Source organism: Calonectris borealis, chromosome 2, assembly GCF_964195595.1.
Source record: "Calonectris borealis chromosome 2, bCalBor7.hap1.2, whole genome shotgun sequence".
NCBI lineage: Eukaryota > Metazoa > Chordata > Aves > Procellariiformes > Procellariidae > Calonectris > Calonectris borealis.
In genome coordinates this window covers 81884497-81906729 of record NC_134313.1, presented here as the reverse complement: position 1 = coordinate 81906729, position 22233 = coordinate 81884497, and the positions used below count along the sequence as shown (strand labels likewise).

The window sequence follows — 22233 nt, the reverse complement described above, 5'->3', positions numbered from 1 at the left end:
TCGTCAAGTCTGTGGATGATAACAAATCGTGAGGTGCAGTCAAATCACTCGGAGGCCTGGCTGCCATTCAGAAGAGCCTACACAGGCTTGAGGAGAGGGCTAACAGCAACCTTGTGAAACTCTCAAGGGCAAATAACTTAGCCTTGAGCCTGAGGTGGACAGACTCCCACCATCGGTACATCCTGGGCACTTGCGGGCTGGGGAGCAGCTCTGCTGACACAGACCTGAAGGTCGTGGTAGACAGCAACCTGAGTGGCAGCCAGCAGGATGCCTTGGCAGCCGACAGCATCCTGGGCTGCATTAATAGGAGCACAGCCAGTAGATCGAGGGAAACGTTTATTCACTTTTACTCAGCGCTCATTAGACTATGCCTAGAGTACCATGCACAGGTTTGGGGGACTCCCCAGTACAGGAAAGACATCAATAAACTGGGGCAAATTCAGCAGAGGGCCCCCAGGCTGGTCAGCGGCAGGAGCACTCGCTCTGTGAGGAGAGGCTTAGAAATGGGGCTTGTTCAGCCTGGAAAAGAGATGCCTTAGGGGGGACCTTACAGCCACCTTCTTGTATCTGTGAGGGAGTTACCAAGAAGACCGAGGCAGGCTCTTTTGCTGAGGTGTATGGCTGGAGGTTGACTCATTAATTGAGAGGAGATATTTTGACTTGACTTAAAGGGGGAAAAAAGTTCACTGTAAGTGTAATTAAGCAGTGGAAGAGATTGCCTGGAGAGGCTGTAGGATCTTGATTCTTGGATGTTTCAAGAGCCAACTGGACAAAGTCCTGAACAACCTGGGCTGAAGGTTGATCATCTGGCTGAAGCAGATCATCCTGATCTGCTTTGACCAGGATGTTGGATAAGAAAACCTGCTGAGGTCCCTTCTGACCTTAGTAATTAATTCTCTATGATTATTGTTCATTTTATACTTGCATATTTATTAATATCCACCTTTCTACTTGCATGTTTATTAATATACAACTTCTTAGCTGAAAACAAAATAATGTTTTTAAAAAAATTATTATATTATGGAGAATAGATTTGTTCATATTGTCATTCAGCACTCACTTGATTGAATTCTTATATTTTGATACACAGACATAACTAAAGAACAGGTAAAAATAATGTCATTTTTGTAAGGGATTCTAGTTAGGAATAAATCCTCCTTCCCTGCACTGGAGGAGTATTATATTATCTCCTTTTCAAAAGGAAAAAAAACCAATCAACTCTATCATAAATGCTGCATACTTTGCATAATTATTTTTGTACTGAATTTGCATGCACATATATTTCTGCTGAAAACTACTGTATGAAAAAATCTCCCATGATACTTAATTCTGTGTATGAAACAGAAAAGGTATAGGAAAAGCTTGGATGTTTTCATGTCAGGGACAATTTCTAGTACTGGATATTTATACTCACTTTTTCGGAAGAAGTTTTGAATAACCTTTTGATTATATAGCATTTCCCTGATGAGCTTGTTTGTTGGTATATTTATTCTGCATCTCAGATGTAATTCATCTTACCTAATTTTAGCTCTCTGAAAAGGTAGTCATTGAGTTTAAAATAGTTGCCTAGGCACCCGCTACAGGTAATAGAGATGATTCCTCCTCTCCCCAAACATGAGTCATCCTGTCTGCCTTAGAGGCTTGTCTTGTGATAGAATTAATCACTCTGCAGAAGCACCTGTTTCACCCTGCTAACTAGGAGGAGACTATAGGCTGCTAGCTCTTACAGGACAACTACTTTTATATGCTTATTTTGCAAATCTCTACGTCCAGACTCATTCTATATTGTGTTTCCTTTCTCAAACATCACTGAAACACCTTAGAGGAATAGAAGTGAGCCCAACTGAAAAAAATCTAATCTTCCCTAAATCCATCTTAGGGCTGTTGGTAGGTGATGCAAATTTACATTCCAAACTGCTGCGCAGAAATGTATCCCAGCTGGAGTCCGAAGCGCAGATACGTACCTGGGATGATGACTTGTTGGAAACATGAATTCAGTAACAGAGGTCTCTCTCTTTTTCTAGATGTACAGAGTGGGTTGTTTGTTGGGGGGGGGGGAGGAAGGGGGGGGAATGGTGGGGTGGTGGTGTTTGGTTTTTGGGTTGGTTTTTTTTTGGGGGGGGTGGGGGGAGGACTTGTGTTTTTTTTTTTTAAACCTTTGCCTTCTCTGGATATCTCACAGGAGACATTACTTCCCTTCTTATGTCGATACTGGAGTCTAGTGGCAACTTCAGATTTGTCAATAAAAGACAGTAAAGCAACATTTCATCTTGGGCAACAGAATTTTTCCAATATACAAAGAGCTAAATTCACACAGGATGCGCTCATACTCCTATTAAGCTTACTTCTGTCTTTTGTTTTCTAATCAATGGTAAGAAACGTAGGCTCATCCACGTGCAATATCTCTACTTCATGGGCCAGAGATATATTTAAGCAGGGTAGGTATCATTGGGAGACTCTGTGCAAACTGTAGAAGTGGTGTGTGTGAGGTAAGTCTCTGAACATGTTCTGGAATTTCCTTTTCTTTTACTTCTTTTTCTTGGTTATTATCTAGACCCAACGGATTGACGTTGGATACATGCCTCTCTTCTTGGCAATATGAGAGTGCTCTTCAGGACAGGTCAGATACATGAGTTTGTATCCACTTCAGATTAAATCAGATGAAATGTGAAGTATTACTTCTTTTCTTTCAGAAAGTAATTGAAAGCAAGTTCTTTCTTCTACCAGTGGAATTGAGCGTACTTCACAGAAAACTCATGTAATTCATAAGTACCTCTAAAAGCCCAACTTGAACTCATGGGCTAAAGGTGATAGTACTAATGCCTAGCGTTCAAAGTCTCCCTGTAGCTAACAATGAAAGCAATACCGGATCAGCTCAATATATAGAATGTACCTGATGATTTAAGGCATAGGACAGGAACCAGCAATCTGTGTTGTTAAGATTTATCTTTGGTGGGCAACAGCGTAGTAAATGTTAAGTCAAGAGGATTCAATTGTTCTTTTGTGGTTGTATATTTAAACATCTCTAGCAAATTCTAACACCCTTAATAAAGGAAATGGATAATCATGAATACAGCAAATGAGTAGCTATTTCTAGCCTTGTACAGTCTTTGTGTCTAGTATTTTCATTCGGTAAATCTTGCAGATGTTTGCAGATCATAAAACAATTAATGATTTGCTGCCTATTTTAAATGATTTTAAATGCTGCTTTAATGATTTTAAAGAGTTGTGGAGGGTTTTGGGTTTTTGCCTCCCTTTTTTTTTTTTTTGAAGGTGAAGGGTGAGGGAGGAAACAATCTTCATTAATAAGTGGCCATAAAGAGATCATGAAGTTTGAACTGCTTCAGCTTTAAGTCACTATAAAGTGTATGAGGGGGCTTCAGAACTGTGAATATCTGCTGCTCCTCCTAGCTGGCCTTATTGCAGAGTAGTAAACCTCCAGTTGAATTTCTTTTTCCTGTGCAAACAAGCCTCAAGTCTCTTATCAAATTACAGTATCAAATAACTTATGAATAATGCTTTTGAATAATTTATTTTGTAGTCAGAAAATAATTGCATATGTTAAATTCTGTGCTTGTTTGATTGAGTGTATTGAATTCAGAAGAGATCTGTGCTATGTTTTTATATTTTTGCCTTGTCTTTTCTTAATTTGTACAGTCCTTAGGCCAGTGGATCCTCGGTTGCAGTTGAAGGCTCTAGATGCTCCTACAGTAAAAATAATAATTTTGCTGCTATGCCCTGTAGAACATAAACACTTGCAGAGCTTCCACTTTTTTGAGAGACTTTTTTATAATGCAAACAGAGAAAGATTCTTTCCAGAAATACAATTCTTGGAAATGCCTGAACTGTTTAAGACTGGGGGGGGGGTGTGTGTGCTTAAATCTGAGACAGCTGCTTGGATGGAGTATTTCAGCCCAAACAGTGAGCTTGTGAAAAGTGTAAGTGGCTCAAAATAGGATCTTAAAATGAGAAGTGCTAGCTCCGCCTGTAACTAAAAGAGAAAGCTAGAAAGAAAATTGTGGAACTTCCTCACCCGCTTTACATCGTGACATAACTGAGTTCCACCAAAGCTGTTTTTAAAACCTGCTTCCAGCAAACTTGACTCCCTGCTGTTGCTGACTGCTTTCCTCGAAGCTGAGACGTCTCAGGTCTGCGCTGCGCACCTTTCCCCCTCCGCACCCCCTCGGGCTGGGGAGGCAGCGCCTCTCACCTCGGTGGAGGGTGGGAGAGGGAAGAGGAGGCGCGGGGCGGAGTGGCACCTTCCTCCTTGGCTTCCTGCCCGTGTCCTTGGCCTCCTCCCCAGCATCCTTGGATGTGTCTCTGGCAGTGCGTCCCAGAATGCGACGTTTGCTTCACTTCTGCAGACTTTTTCAGGATAAAGAAACAGGATTTTCTGTTACGATGTGTAATTTGACAGGATGAGCTTGTAAATAAAATCATAAATACAATTTAGATTCTGTAGATATAAGTAGATTAGAGCATCCTGTGAATACATTCGTGTAGTGTGAATGTAGGTGGTTGAAACTAGGTAATGTAGACAGCCGAAACAGACATCGGAAACGTGTACAGTGGTAAGCAATTGTGTGCATGTCTTTGCATGTGCAGTGAAATAGATCTGCTTTGCGTGGATGTTGCTGCTGTTCCAGCCACTTGACAGTACAAAGGAATTCAATGGCGTCTTAAATCAACCTCGCAATGAACATGGGGGACGGCAATTGTTGTACGGCTCCAGTTTACCCAGCAAGGCAATTTTAAGGACTTACACATTGCAGTAATTTGGCATTAATTCTGTTGAAGACTTGGGCAATAGCTCCTGTTTGGAAATAATAATCTGAAAAGAAGGGATGGTTAGAAGAAGTGGATGTGCATGGGGACTGAGACAGAATGCTACAGTAGTAGTCAATCCATGAGAGAGCATTTAAAAAAAAAAAAGGGAGTAGTGTGTCTTTGTAGGACTACAATAAATGGAAGAAGTAGATGCTGGAGGATATGTACTGAATTGAATATATTGATTTCTTTTCTGTTACCGCTAATAACCTTGATTTAGGAAAACGGAGTTACACAGTGTATAATAAAATTCTAGTACAGATAAGTCACAGGTAATTTTCAGTTCTGTGCAACTAGCTGGTTTAAACCCAAGTTACAGAGGGGAGAGCTGACTTGCTTCTTATGCCTAGTTACCATTACAACTTCATTATTGTTTCTGGTATCTTAGCATACCCTTTAATAACGGGCCTGTTGTTTAGGAACCAAATTCTGTTCTGGCATATGTTCTTGATAAGTCCTGTCGAAGTAAATAGGCCCCTAAGAGAAGACAGTGATATTATAGTATTGTAAAAGCAGGCCCTAGTTTTAGGCTTTTTGAGAAAATTATTGCAAATTACTTGCCTGGAATACTTGTAGGTGCAATAAAAAAGTAATCATCATTAGATTGAAGGCCAATGTAATGTTGCTATATTAGTTCAGCTATTTATCCTTACCATTGAAAAAAGGGTCTAGTAACTCCTTTCTAGCAAAGTTTGTGGCTCTTCAGTCAACATATCCCCTGACATTGAAGTAAGAAATTTGATTGACCTTCAGATAGTGCTGTGGGACCGTTCTTTTGGTGAGTTACTATGGCACTTCACTGTTACAAGAATCACTTGACTAGTCTGTTGATACCAGGTGAGGTTACTTTTCACTTGTGGTCTTCTAGGCAAAATGGCTGTGGCTGAGCAAGACATGATGTACATTCTTCACAAATGCAGTTCAAACCATCAGTCTGAGTCTCCCTCACACTTAAGTGTATTCAGCTTGTGTTTGGAGAAATGTATGTTTTCTTCTTAAGCAAAGCAGAATCCTTATGTTAGACTGCTTCCCATCTTTTATCACTTAGGAGCAAAACAATTTAAGTGAGCATTTTCTGCACTTCCTACCTTGCAAGTAATTACTTGCTTATAGTTACTAACTTCTCTCTGCGATTTCTATATACCAATCTGAGTGTCCCTGTCAATATTTAAGATGCTATATGCTGTGTAGCACTCTGTAGCCTTATGTACGCTTTGTAATCTTTCTAAGTATTAGGACATTCATTAGATTTTATTTTGTAGGTTCCAGATCAATTAGTTTCCTGAAACAAAGTTTCAAAGTTCCCTATCTGGAAGGATCAAAGGATGAGAAGTTCCAAGCTGGTGGTGAAGGTGGGCAGGAATTCTTAAATGACCCTTAAAACAGTTGGATCTGAGGGAGTTACGCAAAGATTTTGGTTTGTCTGTGTTTTCCCCCTAGCAATTTTTGCTATCATTTAACAGATTATCCAATTTGATGTACTGAAAACAGGACGAAGAAGAAAGACATAATATACCCAGTCTATTATAAGTCTCATATAAGATGAGTACCTGTCCGATATACTTTAAGAATGTGCTCAACATGTGTGTATAAAGATAACACTGTAAATTGATACCCTTTTAGTGTGACAGAATGAAGACTGAAACTATTAGACTAATTACCATCTTATACAACTTACTTAAACATACATTTTTTATTCTTTTCCATCAATTAGCTATCTCCTGGATAATAACATTTTGGCTAGAAAGAAACTAAAATAGAAGATATGTACTGTGTAGGGACACTGGGTTCGGTTGAACGACTATGTGAGGGGATTAGTAATTTCCAATTAGTAATTTTCAGACAGACTAACTGAAAAGGCAAATGACTGTTCTTTCTAAATCACAAGACACAACATACAAGTAGACATATAACCTCTTATTTTATGTACTTTACTGTAAATTGCTCAGTTAATTCCACAACATCTGGCTATAGGTTTTCAACCAAACAGATTTAGAAGAGTTGTCATCACATTCTCATAATAATTGTCATTGTCCATTTAAGTATATTCCAGTTAAATCCAAACTTTCACACTTGGTTTGTGTATGAAAAGTATACTTTGTAAAAAATTATGCATTAATTCAAGGACTTCTGCCTCTGCTTTCTGGCCATCAGAGATCCAGAGGCAGTTTTCTACTCTGCTGGCTTTTTTTAAGATTGTATTTCTAATGCACTTTATTATTTGATGTGTCAGCAGAAATTTCTTTCAGCATTTATTTCTATGAAAATCCAGATTCCATGCTTGGGAGCACATAAAATATTCCTCTGTATGCAGTTTAGAAAAATAGCTAGGATTGTATTGATGGAACTTCTGTTCTGTTGTCTCCATTAAATTGTCATATAGATCAAAAAAGTGTGACTCTTGGGAGACCTGGATTCGACTCTGCTCTGCTTTAGATTTCCATTGTATCTTAGGTGAGATACTTGGCCTCTTTGTGCCTCTGCACTCTGTAAAAAAGGAACAGTAGTATTTTCTTTTCTCACACAGTGTCAGGAATGCTATTGAATTTTGTGGAAAAACTAGGCAGATCCTTACAAATGTGCCATCTCATATGAATGTTTCATTTTTTTGTTAGTTTTGTTTTTGGTAACAGTCGTAGTTTATTTTTCATGTTTACTTAGCTGAGAAGTTTTTATTTTATCCTTTGTGCTTCTGTAAACTTGTAATTTCAGCTATAGATTTCCCTTCTCTTGTCACTATTTTAGGAGTTACAGTTTTATGAGCAATCATGCACACCAAGAAAATGATGGCATTGGTACGAAGTCTGTGTATATCCTAAAGCATAACTGTGTGGATAACATATCACTTTGTCTTCTCTCATACTTCATAGCATTATACTTACCATTGCTTTCATGTGAATATTTCATGTCTCTTCTGGTCTAACAGCTGTATATTTTTCTTATAATAAGAGAAAAGTTTATTTTATTTATAGAAAAAGAAAATTTACATAAACTTACATTATTTATATAAAAAGAAAATTTATTTTTCTTACAGACATTAACTAAAACATCTTCACTCACACTCAAATGTGATTTTATTATCTTGCTGATTAGGTGAGAGAAAGAGAGAGACTTTTGCCAAGCACAGAAGACGCAAAGAGCTGTACAGATATGACTTCAGAAGCAGTATATTTGAAGCAATAAACCCCTCAGTTTTAAAAGTATATATGATCAAAACCTTTTGTCAGGAAAGCAGGTACTAGCCTGCTTGTTGTGTTCTAATTTTTACACTGATGATGAAATTGGCAGAGTCAAAGTATCTGCCATACTGAGCTCAACTCTAGAAGGTCATATTTAAAGACCATTTCTCAAGGAAGCTAAAAGTGGTCAGTAACAAGACTAATTCTTTGAAGGAGGCACAGAGATTACTTGAAGAACATGACTCTGGAGTGGTGAACAACTGAATACCACAAGAAAGCAGAAGAAAGCTGGCATGGGTACCCAGCAGAATCAAGTGCTGGGGTGGGGTTCCCGTGTAAGAAATAGAAAGGCTTTTGCACTTTGGCAGGATAAATGTAAAAACATAATAAGCAGACCAGAGAGAGCTGAAGAAACAAGAAAAAGCATAAAAAGTTAATGAAAAATTTTTTAATATCTGGAGCAAGAAGCTTGGCAGCGAGTCTGTAAGGCTAGCAGTGAATAGGGACAGTAGAGATGGTTGCCATTTAAGACCAAATGACAGTATGGAGGCTAAATGGATTTGGATACCAAAACACTTTTATCACACATATATGCACTTTTACGAATTACATCATTTCCCTGTTCCATGGGAAGGATGAGTTGGTCCAGGAGAAAAACTGGGCAAGTTAGTGCAGTGGTTCCTCACACACCTTCCCTTTTGCATGGGGGAGAGAGTGCAGTGCAGGAGAGAAGTCCGGTGGGTCAGCACAGTGTTTCCAGCTGGGCTGTGTGCAGTCCTGGTGTGGGGTCAGGGGGTGCCCTGGGTGCTCTCCGCTGCTTTCAGGTCCTCTGGGTGTTGGTGAGATGGTTCCAAATTCCGGTGCAGGGTCATGAGGTTCTCACCTCTCTCTTTTGTACTCTGGTTTCCTACAATATGAAGTAACCTTAGTTACAGGATTGGGCAGGGAATACCGTGTTGGTGATTAGTCCTTTCAGATTGTGCTGTTTTCTGATTTGCAGTTGCAGCTGTTGCTCACAGTCTGCTTGTTCCAGATGCCTCTGAACATGTTTGCACTTTTTGATGATCAACAGGTTGTTTGCACTTAGTTTTGCTATGTTTTCTTCAGCACACAAAAACTGTTCTGTTCTTTGGGACAGGTGGTTGACTATATTTCATCTGCTTTTGCCACAGTAAAGAGTTGGTTAACATCTACTGGCTTATGCTAACAGCTATCCTGTCTAGACATAACTCATGCTAACTGTTACGGGAGTGAAGAAAAACTAAGAGATTTTTTTCATCTTTCTTGGCCATGAAGTATGTTCGGGGAGCTTACCATACTGCAGCTGTTCTTTGTAGGGTTGCCTTAGGGTCTCAAAATATTGTAAAGAGTTTATGAAGCCAAAAAACCAAAATAATGGATGAGAAATATTCACATGGATAAATGTAAAATGATGCACTTATGGAGAAGAAGGAGAGTACAACGTCCCAACTTCACCTATAAAATGGTGGACTCTGAGCTCATTTTACCACACAGGAATCTGATGTGAGATTTGGTGCTTTTTGTGGGGCTTGGGCTGTATTCATAAGCCCTTATCGAAAGCATGAGGAGATGAGCAGCCACAGTTCCCATTAGGAGTACTGCTCAGAACTCTGCCTGTCCGCCAGATGGCTCTGCCAGTATCACACCAGCAGGATACTGGATGTGGCGAGAGAGAAAAGCAAGGCAGTCGCCCTCTCTGCAGACACACCTCGGCTCTTCAGGAAGATGCTAAGGAAATGTTTGATTGTCATGCTGGTCTTGGGCTGGGGAGGATCCAGCCATTTAAAAGAGAAGACATCCTTACCCCAGCAGGTTCCTACTTCAGCATGGAGGGAACAAGTGAGGAGACTTCATGCTTTTCTACCAGCTCTCCATTTAAGGGATAAAGCCATGAAAGGAGTCCCAGAGTGACCGCTGTGTTGGTTCCCTAGCGCAGCCCTAACTGCTAGACGTTGTTTGTGTCCCTGAAGGTTAGTCTGGAGGTGCATTGCACACAGCGTTGTATGGGGCTTGGAAGTATGCATTCTGCTGTCTGGCTCTAATAAAAGTGAGATGTGAGGCAAAGAGGATCTGTGCAATTCAGTATGATATATTTAAGTAAGCTTCTTAACTGTAGGAATTAGTGAGGAAGTAGATTAGTCCAAAGATTACACCAATACCAGAACTGTCTATCCTACTTCAGGTTTGGAGCCATGGGAAACATTGAGTAGTCAGCATGAATCAGCCTGCAATTTAAATTTAAAGTAGTAGTAATAAAGTCTGTTTTGGCACAGAAACTTAGTGGATTACTTGCCTCAGACTTAAAGGGCTGTGCTTTTGCCTCATTATTTCTGTTCTTTGTAATGAACATGTGTCCTCAGATGTTGCTACCATTGACCCCATCTCTTGCACTACAAAATTTTTTTCTCTTATTACTGTTGTTGTTGTTGATGAATTGCTTATTCATGGTGTGTGGTGGGTGACCCTGGCCAGCAGCTAAGCCCCCACCCACTTGCTTGTTAACCCCCTACAGCAGGATGGGGGAGAGAATTAGACAGGCAAAAGTGAGGGGAAAAAACCTGAGTGGATCAAGATCAAGACAATTTAGTAAGTGAAAGAAAAAAAAAAAAAAGTAACAAGTGATGCAAAAGCAATCCCTCACCACCAGCAGACTGATGCCCAGCCAGTCCCCAGGTATCAGCTACTTGGAGAAACTGCCCCCCAGCTTTATATGCTGAGCATGATGTCATATGGTATGGAATATCCCTTTGGTGAGTTGGGGGCAGCTGTCCCAGCTGTGCCCCCTCCCAACCTTGCTGCGGGGCAGAGTGAGAAACAGAGGCGGCCTCGATGCTGTGCAAGCACCGTTCAACAGTAGCTGAAACACTGTTTTGGTCACCAATCTAAACCACAGCACCACCATATGAGCTTCTGTAAAAAAAATTAACTCCATCCCAACCAGACCCAGAACATGACGTCACCTAAATTTTCAAGTCACTCCCAGTCAATAAACGACCAATAATTGCAAAAAAAAATTACAAAGGAACACCTCATATTATGTTAGTATCACCTACTCTTATGGTATCTAGGTCGTACAAGATTTTAAGAATTCACTGTAGGAGTGTTTCTAGCTTTTGTTTGTGCATTTTACTCTGTATGCTTGAGGATATTGGCATTGTCACTGAAAAAAGAACTCCCGTTCCCTCGGTAACAGCAGCAAACAATATTCTCTTATTGGATTCCATGAATGGAACAATTTTGCTTGATTTATGAATAGACTTTTCAGCAAAACTGAAATCAATTATTGTAAATCTTCATGCTGAGATCTCTAAAATATTGGCAGGAGTATGAATTTTTATGTTGGTTTCTCTTTGTGATCGTGTTGCTGACTCCAGCTGTGAAATATTTTCATAAGAATTTTAGGAGGTTGCTCAGTTCTCCAAGGGTGTATGCTGGCGGGTTAGGGTACATGCTTACAGATTAGGTAGGTGTTTTCACTACCAGTGAAGTAGGAACATGTTTCAAGCCAGCATGTGGTTTATCTGTCCAGATTAATCACTTACTCAGTTGCTATAATACATTGACAGAGAAGGGGCTGGGGGCAGTTAACTGACGCAGCGCTGTCTTCGTGGTTTGGGTCTGATCTTTAAATATTCGTGCACCCAGCATTGGTGCTGGCTCAAGTTTGAGAGGGAAAAACCCAAGGGATGTACAATTGGGCCATCTTTCTCTTGCCTTTTTTCCAAAGCCCTTTGGGCCAAATGCTGTAGCTTTTCTCTCATAAGCACTTCTTCTGAGTTATCATGCTAAAATTGCTGGGAATATTTTCGGAATGTTTATGTTTGATTTTAAGGAGCAAGGCTGTACAGTAATTCAAAGTACTTGAAATTTTAAATATTACAGGAAAAAAGCAAAACTGCCTTATTTTATGACATATTACTTAAGCAAAACAGTACTTAGCAGGTTCATATTGAACCAAAAAGTTTGGAAGCATTGCAGATGACTTAAGCTCTAGGCAAGACTTCAGGTTTCATATGGCTTCCAGCATTCTGACGCTGGGTAGTGTAGTGATAGGAAAATATTTGATGGAGCCTGTAGAGACCTCGTATTGACTACTGTGTGCATAAGACCCTTCATTTGCTTCCTCTTTGGAGAGAAGGAAAATAGAGATGTTTTAATCAGACTCAGGGTGGGATTAGAGAGTCCGTGAGGAAGAAACTTTTTTCCTGTTGAGCTGTAGTTTTGGATTGTTTCAAGAAATGCCTTTTTGAGTCAGGCATCTGTGGAAGAGAAGGGAATAGCAAGTTTCATATATACTGGCTGCATATATGCCAACAATTGGCATTTCCATTTTAGGTATTACATATTTATCTGTAGGACTTTAGGGTAGAATAAGTCAAGGAAAGTGTTGGGGGAAGTTTGCCAATATAGCTTCTCTTCAGGGAAATTTTAGAATATGGTTGTCTTTATCCTTTTCTGTGACCGTTGGGATCTTTTATATCTTCTATCACATTTCTGCAAAGAGTAGGAGAAAAAAAAGGGGAATTTATGGTTTACTGAACCTGAACCTCTACTTTGCCTAAAATTCAAAACCAGAGGATTCTTTTTCATCCACTTAGAAGCCCTAAATACCTAAATAGTATGGTTAAAATAACTGAGAATGCAACACTTCAAGTCACAAAAGAAGACAAGAGGGAGCTCGCCTGTCTTAGTGAACAGGGAACTGGATGGGTCTACAGACAAAGAACAATCCCAGAAATAAAACAGAGCCCTTGCTCTTTGGAAAGCCCCTGTGATGGATTAGCTAGAATAAGAAGAGTGCTGACTTGATCCCTCATATCCCCGATCCCTAATTGAGCTTAAGCCTTTGCAAAGGTCTTTAAGATATCACGTCTCCTTTAATTAATCTGTTTTCCCATCTAGTAATTTCAACATAGGAGATACATGCTTTAGGATGTTGTGATAACTACTTAGGCAATCAGAATAAATTTTCGTCTTTGAGGTATTTGGAGGGTCTGGCGGATTTTCTTATCTTCCCGTTGACTCAGGAGATTAACAGCCTATTTTTAAGAATACTTACCCAACCACAAATTGTATCAAACTGTCAGCAAAGATAGGACAGTAAAGGAAATCTAGAATTTCAGTGGTTATGTGTGCAGGTGAAGGGAAGGCCTGTCTTTACAGACTTCTTACCCTGTTTCTGTGCTGAAGGATTCAGCTTCATTGCAGAAAAGTTTAATGCAATATTAGTAGGTATGTATCCTGCTGCCTAGAGCCAATGCTGTCTCAGCCTGCAGTCACCTCCGTTGTTTCACATTAGCAAAGGAATACAATAGGTCGTCTTTCTGCTGAAGCTGATTCCTTGCGTGTCTAAATTATCAAGCAGTGCCAATTTCTACTTCTTCCAGTTGGGATTTTATTCCAAATACCTACTGTAAACATCTTGGTTAGTCTAATAGTCATACGTATGTGATAATGTTTGAATTGGCTTTACAATATGTGATAATGAGAAGTATTGTTTTGGGTATTTTCTTCCTCCATATCTGCACCAAATATGACTTGTGATATAGGTAATAATTTGCAAGAACTGCCAGGGCTATTGTATTCTATATTATTCTGGCTCCTAACTTACACCCACTGAATTCTTAGCTTATCAGAATGACTCAGTGAATGCCATGAAAGCTGGTGTTTTTCACGTTCATAGATACAGCGCCAAACCTATTTCTTTTTTTTTGCTTACCACAGTTTTTAGAAGTTAGTGTGTTGGAGCTGTTCACAACTGTAGGCTTTCAAATAACAACTGTTGTTCATAGGTGCAGGGAGAAATAGAGGTTCGCTATGGCAATCATGCAATTAATGTATTGAAGAACATTGGAGTATTTTATGTATCTATTTCTTAATTAAAAACAGCTAGAAACAGGATCAGCATTAGTTCTTGCTTCTGAAATTTTGATATGAGTTACTGAAATTATAAACAGTAAATTTCAGTGTATCCATAAACATGTAGTTTTAGGTTAAAAAAAAGTATTCCGGTATTTTCATTTTACAGTAAGTCCCCATAATTTTAAAACAATAGCAAAACGGTAAGAGCAACTTTAATAGGAACAGTAGAAATGCGTATTATTAAATGGTCGTCGTACTGTAATCTCTATACAGCATATCTAAGGTAGAGGAAAGGAAGCAAAAAATATTTCTAGATGCATAATTGCATATTGGATTATTTTAAATGATTGGTTCTTATCCAAGGCTAATTCAGTGTCATTCATAGTTCTCCAGATTAGCTCAGTAACAAGCCAAATTTGATTGCTGTGCGGTAAGACAGCATGACTTACACTTTTATAATGAATGCTCTCACTGATTAATGGTTCCTTGTACAGGGAAAACCTACTAGGGAACACATATTCCTTACCACAATATCTTTTTAATTAAAGAAACATACTTGGATTTTCTGATTGCACTGATTTTGATGCAGTTGCCAGCGGAGGGGATAACTTGGCTTTTACCATAGATTTCCAGACATTATGGAGCTATTTTTTCTGTTGTTTTGTTTTGTTTTGTTTAACTTATCTACACTTTCTACCCATGAAAGGGTGGTGTAACATTAGACTATGTAAACAGCATTAACAAAGTGACTTTTAAAGGAATATCATTTAAAAATGAAAGTCTGCCTCTTTAAGCAATATTCCATTTTTTCTTTAAGCATATGTTATAAAAGAACCTATTAAAACAATGCAGTTTAAGTTGGAAAAGGAATGAAATGCTCAGTTTACAGTTGATGCTGCTGCTTTTTCAGTTCTAGGGTTTTTTTCGGTGTTCTACATGGATGCAGTGAATGAAGCATAGTATTTCTGATGTGGAGAAGGAGGAGAATATGATCATTGAAAGGTAGATACAGCCACCCCATCTGAGAAAGAGTGGCAACATCATTGGTGAACATGCCACCGAAATGTGGCATAGACAGTGATGTCTTCATGGCTACACCTCATTAGTTCCCTACTTAGCAAACCACTGCCCAGTATGATTAAAATCTATATAAAAGTGTGTGTGCAAAATTAAACTTTCAAGTGAAGCCACAGCATCTGACAAGACCATTTTCATGTGCATTTATAAATAATATAAATATTTTGTTTTACCTAAGGATTTATGTGTAGCATAGAATATACATCTGTGTATTGTGTATGTACCTCTGTGCCTGAGTTCAGCCTGAACAGACTTTTGCAATTTGACCTTGGAACTAGCTAAGTTGGTTGTATTACCTCAGAGAAGGCATGAAATCCTGCTACAAGGGTGTCTGCCATCCAGCATCCACTGCCATCCCAAGGGTCACAGAAGAATGTGGTCTTGCAATCTCTTATTTCCCAGTTCTGAATGTCATGTTACTACTGTCGCTAGACATTTGTGGAATCTAGTCATAAAAATTTGTATCCATTTTTTTTACATGTTGCTAAAATGTCCATGATGCATCTGTAAGAAAGGAATTGGATATATAGACCACCTCATCATTCATTTATGTTTGAATAGAATTTCATGGGTCCAAGAAAGGGCTATCAGCCCAAGTACCGTGTACCAGAAGAGTCCCAAGAATTCACTGGAAAAAGCAAAATTGCAGATGATCAAAAGAAATGCAACAGAAATTAAAAAATCATTTTGAAATTTATATTGAGTGCTTAGTTTGAGTAAGCATTTAAAAGTTAGTGAAACCTCTTATTTTTTTAGTGTTTGTAGAAGGTAGCTTTAAAAAAGAGGTCCTCTCCCTCTTCCCTTTTCCCCCTTAAGTTTTATGAGCTGATATCATAAATATAATTTAACAGTGAAAATCAGCAAGTCATTTGAAAAAGTGCAATTACTTTGAACATGTGGTATTTCTATTTCAGCTTTTTGAAAAAGACCATCTTGAAATAATCTATCCTTTTTATTGTTTGTTTTTTTTTTCTGTGTTGTTTTTTAACTCCTTAGCTAGAAAAGTGAAAATAATGTAGTCTTGTTTTTACTGATGGTCAGTCTCTCTGAGACTTATGACCTTATCATGTTAAGGTTCCACGCATTGCAAAAATGTTTGTTTAGAAACAACTTTGTCATTGGAATTCTGTGAATTTTGCATAGTGATAGTTTTGGGGGCTTTTGTAAGTATTAATACAGTGTACCTTTTGTGCTGGAATGGAAATGTGTGCCTTTCCATCAAGAAGGTGCCTAAACAAGAGGAGGTACAAATAACTCTATTTGAACTACAGGAGACATAGCTTGAGTTCAGAGAGAAGTGGGGTTTCACTATCTCAGAAGTAGCTTGGTTTTAACTTATCTTCTGACTCAAGAACCAACCTGCTGACCCTCTCTGTCCTGTTTATCTTAGGAGTAATGCTTCCAGTAGGACTGAGGTCAGATTTTAAGTTTTTGATAAGTAGTTACATGACAAAAGTGATTTTAAACCTGCTTTTCCAAAGAATTTTCCAAAGAAATTAGCTTTCTGTAGTGGCTTTCTTAATGATGTTAAATAATTTTTAATTCTGTCGACTGATTTTATTCATCAAATTTTACAAAGTGATAAAGGCCAAAAAGTTTTAAAACAAAACCAACAACAAAAAGCGAAACAAGAAGAACGTTTTTTGTTTAAATCAGTTGCCATACTGAATGAGATGGATGCCTGGCAGTTGGTTATGGATCATGGAACTACAGTAGGTAGATAGTGAAGAATAAAGAAGTGTTGCTGAAGTTATTTTGATGGGGACTTAAAGTAACCAGTGTACCCATGTAAACTGTTGAGTATCTTTTGATTTAGTTACTCACTGAGCATCAGTATTCCAGGCAATGAACTGGAATTCAGTTACATACTTTGGCTTTATTTTTATTATGTTTATCATGCTGGTTTTCCATAGCTACATAGATTGTTGTTGTTTTTTTTCTTCTGTTTCTTACTTTTTCCAACCAATTATTTTAAATATGTCCGCCACTGTACTTCATAGTGATTTAACAGGGATCTTAACCTGATGATGTTCTATATGGCTTTCATTGGCTCATGAGATGGTGACCATGGTAGTTGTCAGCTGTAGATTATAGTTGCATAGTGTACATAACCGTAGATTGTATCTCTATCCAGGAATCCATGTTGTCACAAGATACAAAAACCATAACAAAACAAAAAACCAAGCCATTTCTGCTGTCTACCTTTCTTGTTAAAGTCAAAACCAGCGGTGGGGCCGTTGGAGGTGGCTGGAAGCGGCTGTGTCCGGCACGGGGCAGCCCCGGCCGCGCCTCGCAGGGGCCGCCCTGCAGCCCCCCATGGCCAACACCCGCACCCGCTACATGGGGAGAGGATGCTTTTGTTTGGGTTTATAGGGTTGGAGTTTTTTTCCATTAAAGTGAGGTAAAGTTTTTAGATGCTCTTAGAAAGACAACAACAACAAAAAAAAGGGTCGTACTCCAGATACAGTTTTTCCAGCGCTGTGGAGTACGGGAATCCATGAATTATTTATGTCTGACTTCCCAGTATGTTCCCAAAAGGCTGGTAGTATTTTTCCTGTTCATCTATCTATGATCGTCTAAGATTTTAATTTGATTCTCTCAGGAGCATGTATATGCTCTGACTTACAGAATCTCATTTGTATTTTTGTGACACTGATAGGAAATATGTTACTGTTGTGGAAATTAAATGCAGCAGATTTACTTTGTGTTGTAGTTACTCAGCTACGGTATACTCCATTAAGCTCCTTAATTTTTATTTTTCTTCTCATACTTCCTCTAATTTTCCTTTTGTTTTTAGTGCTAAGCTCCCAGGAGTGTGGGTTAGAAGGCTATCAGCCAGCTTATTTTAAGAGGAAAAATGAAAAGATTTGGGGTAGCTTTTCTAGAGAAGAGAAGCCAGAGCGGAAGGAAAGGTACAGTGGTCATCATCATGTGGGATAATGCTTTTTTGAAAAGGAGTGATGGAATAATTAGGATTTTGTGTCCATGCTGGAAACACTAAACTTAAATGTATTATATTAAACACTAAAGCAAGTTTTCTACTGGTAAGGGTGGTGGAGCCCGAACATGGGGAGGCGGCCATTGGAGGCTGCAGCAAGAGAAGCTGTGAAGGACTGGCTATGTGTATTAAATACCCAAAATGACTTAGGAAAAAAATCTTCCTTGTCTAGAGATTTGGTACTGGTCTAGGGGCTTGGAGGTCCATTTCAGCCTTATTTTTTGTAATTCTACAGTACTGGCAGTTTTAAGTCCCATTAAAACCTGAGAATGTCCAATTTCTTATACTGAAGACCAAGCTAAATAAAAAGGTATACCTACTCTGAGGAGATAGACTAGTGCAAATGCAGGCCTTTGCTGTGTTGCTGTTTGCTGTTGAAACACTATTACTGATTCATGTATGATTTTTTTAAATATAACTACCTTCGGTACAGTGGCTTCTGTGTTGCTTTTGAAAACTCTGTGTTTCCTTTATATGTGGTATTTCTCATATGAACTGGTGTAATGAAAAAATGTTAAAATACAGAATGTTAACAGCTCCGCTGGATAACATCATGCTGTAGATTCAATGATACTAGCTTAGTAAGTGCAATTTGCTACAATCTTCCCCCTTGAACAACTGTAGTAATAAACTGAACTAATGAGGTAGATGTTAGAAATTATATTCTCTGTCCAGAAGAAATATTTTAATAGGCGCACAAAACATTACTTTTAATGTTAGGGACATTTCTTGTGATTTCTCTGTTTCTAGATGAAGAAGACATGCAGCATGCCTTTTTTTAAAGTCTTTTTTTTTTACTATTCTTTTAAGATCTATATGTAAAAAACCCCCAAAATCCTGGAAACATGCAGTGATGTAGAATATTAGTTACTGTTCTGTCCAGATTTTGAGCCTATTTGAAGCAAGTTTATTGCAGCAGTTGGTTGTATAATCAGATTTTTTTTTTTCCATGTAAACTGATACTTGCAAAATTGTAGATTACTAAAGCAGTTTTTGAAGTGTTCTTTGGTGGAAACAAAGTGGTTACAAAAACTTAAAAATTAAAATTTACATAAGTTGAATACAGTCCCAAAACAAATTCCGAATAGCGGCAGGCAGTTGCTGCCTGCATCGCACAGATGTAATTGTTTTGAACGCACAGAAACTGGTGATGTCTTACCAGTAGCATCTTTTTGGTCACTGGTAAGCTGCTTCCCCATTGACCGTGTGGCCTTGCTGTCCCTCTCAAATACACCTTAAATATTTTGGAGTGTTTGTTTGTGCTAGACAAGCATTTGTGTAGCAGATAAATTTTTTCCAGCAACTCAGGCAGGCTCATTTCCCCCCATCTTCCTGACATCTTCCCCCCATCTTCCTAACAGCAACGGAAACCCACCATGCCTTGGCAAAAGAGCAAATTTGGATTTGCTCTTAGGGAGTGTCACAGGCCAAAACCAGTCTTTGGAGTCAAGGAATTTCACTTAATTAGATATATAGCCAATTAACGTAAGCTCTAAATTACTGATTTTGTCAGTAATTGTCAAAATTGTCATTGAGAAATAAAGACGATAACCAATTAAATGAACGCGCAGGGAAGACACCTCTCCCCGTCCTGGTGTCGCATCCCCTCGCTACGTTAGGCTTGGTCCCTTTGGGAGGTGATGGGTGAGGGTCCTCCGACACAGGTCAGCCTGCAGCACCCCCCACCCCCAAACACGCACACTACCAAAACCCTGACATTTTTATCCGATACAGAGATACAGAGAGGTGCCATATGGAAATGAGGGTCTCCTTGACTGCAGCCAGAGGCCTTCCAGGTGGTGTTCGTGTCTTCCCAGTCAGGCCCAGTAACTGTGTGCTGTGGTAGGGAGCGGGGGATGGGGGGAGCAGGTAAGTCCTCTTAATTTTTCAGGTGAAGAGGAAAATTTAAATGGACCTCAAATGACAGTTACTTGCGGAGATGGGAGCAGGACCAGGGAGTTCTTGACTCCTGGTCTTGTTTAGTTTGCTGGGTTTTACCTCCTGGGGCTGGTGTTTATGGAAAGGCCGATTCAGCGGAGTCTCCCTGCCGGGGTGGGGCAGCCCTGGAGGAGCGTGAGGAGGAGCTAAGCAGACAAAGGGGCTTTTTCCAGGAAGCTTCTTCGCAACAGCAGAGAAAGCGATCCTGCCGCAGGGGAGCTGCTCTCAGCCAACGTCTGAAACTGTTCAGCAGACGCCTCTTTCCCAGCTCTGGTGTTTCTTCCCAGCCCAGCGCAGTTGTGGGGAGGCAGGTCTTTGCGCCTCAAGCTGTTGTATTCCAGGTGTCTCCCTGGTGAGCCGCCCTGACAGGGAAGCATGGCTCCCCACCGCCCAGAGTCAGTGTCTGCACGGGCAGTAGGACCGCTTCATGTGTCCTTACTCATGTTCCTGAATCCTGTGGTCTCTTTCGTTCCTGTGCACGATTTTCAGCTGGACTTTATAGGCTGTAGGGTTGATAGCAAGGAGCGTTGCCTCCAGTGTCTTCTGCAAATATAGCTCTACAAAATGAACTGTTAGGCCATTTGTATTTTTTCAGGTAAATTGCAATACCGAAAAGAAAATGACTTTGCTTCCTATTATGATCATGCAATTAATAATTCAGTAAAAAAATAATAATTAGATTGTTTGAAAGTAAGATAATAGAATAAGCGTATATATGTACGTGTGTACATATCTTTTCTGTGGTACTTTACAAGAGAGTAGCAACTTTAATTGTATGCCACAAACTAGATAACTTGTTATAATAGAAGCCGGTTCCTTTGTTTCACAAAATGAGAAAATAGAATTCAAAAGTCCTTTTAGATTGATGTATTGGAATCATATAGAAGTTTTGTACAGTATACTTGTATTTGTGATAGAAGGAGACAGGTGTATCATCTGAGTTTTTAAAGATTAACTTCAAATAGTGTACGTATCTGGAGCAAGAACATTACCAGAGCCAAAGATTCGTTATTTACCACTTTCAGTGATTTGCTTACAAAAAGTGAGTCGTCTGAAAATATGTAGCTTCTTTAATTAAAATTATGTATAATCTCATGCTTCAATATATAAACTAATCTAGCCAGAGATTTAGGGAGACTTCCTTTATGAGAAATAACTGACTTTTTAATGAATAATCTCTATTTTCATGTTTTTGCATGTGTATGTATGCCAGTGTCCTGAGCTTCAGGAAGCTTTTGGAAAAGCCTACCCAGCTGGGCTGAATGAGTGTTCTTGGGCAGCACTGCGGCTTCTGAGCCAAAGCTTTATAGAATCTCATCTCCCCTTCTTTTAGAGCCCTAATTTCCATGGCAAACTGGTGCGGGGATGCTTGCTCTGTGTATTGAATTTTATATTTGCTTTTACCAACTACCCTTTCCCACTCTTTTCAGACTTCTTATTTCTTCCAGAAATAGTTCTATTTTATAACGTGGACTTTCAAAAGCAGAATGGAACCAAGGCAGGAGTTTTGCCGTTGATGTGAATGGCGAGTGCTGTGCACATGTGACCCCTCTGATGACATCCGTCTGAATATCCCCACTGCCCTTTAGGAGGGCTGTCCAGCTGGCAGTTCTCCTCCACAGAATAATTCTGGCCAGCTCCCACATGAATGTGATCTTATTCTAACTCGCCTGTGCAGAACCATGCAAACTGCCTCTCTGCTCCTTTACTTTTGGAATGTGGCACAACTTGCCTGCAGAGATGTGCCTGTTGCGACATTTAAACGGAGATGCTACACTATAGCTTAGCCTTCAGAAAGATAAATCTTTCCGCAGTCACCACCACCATTTTCCTCTCTAAAAAAGATTACTAGAAATTCCTTCAAGTGCTAAGAATCTTTGTTTTTTGTAACAGGTCTCAAAAATGGCGTAACAACTGGTGTGCTGTTTTTCTCAAAAATAGTCTGATAAAATGTTGTCAAAATCACCTTCTAGACTAGAAGAAAGGTGAAGTTAGTTACCTAGGCTTAAAATACAATACATATTAAATTATCATGCACGTTAGAAAGTCAACACTAGATGTTTTATATTTCTCTCATGTATCGTTTGTTGTTTTTCTGTTTGCAGAGCATTTCATGATTCATTACTTTCATGATACTGTAATTTCATGTTGGATGCTGCCACTGGAATACTATACAAAAATCACAGCTGTAAATCATTTGATTTCTCTCCAAATGTACTGTGGTGAATATTTTGGAGTAAGACCGGGAGATCATTTAGTATTTTGTTTTATAATTAATTTAGAACTAGTTTTACTTTGAAATAAGTGATATATTAATTCTATATTACAGAA

General features: G+C 39.1%; 1 protein-coding gene across 4 annotated transcripts in view; it reads left to right on the top strand.

Moving 5' to 3' along the window:
• Positions 1–22233, top strand: part of CTNND2 (catenin delta 2) — a 689093-nt gene that overhangs the window by 100411 nt on the left and 566449 nt on the right. The window lies entirely within an intron of this gene.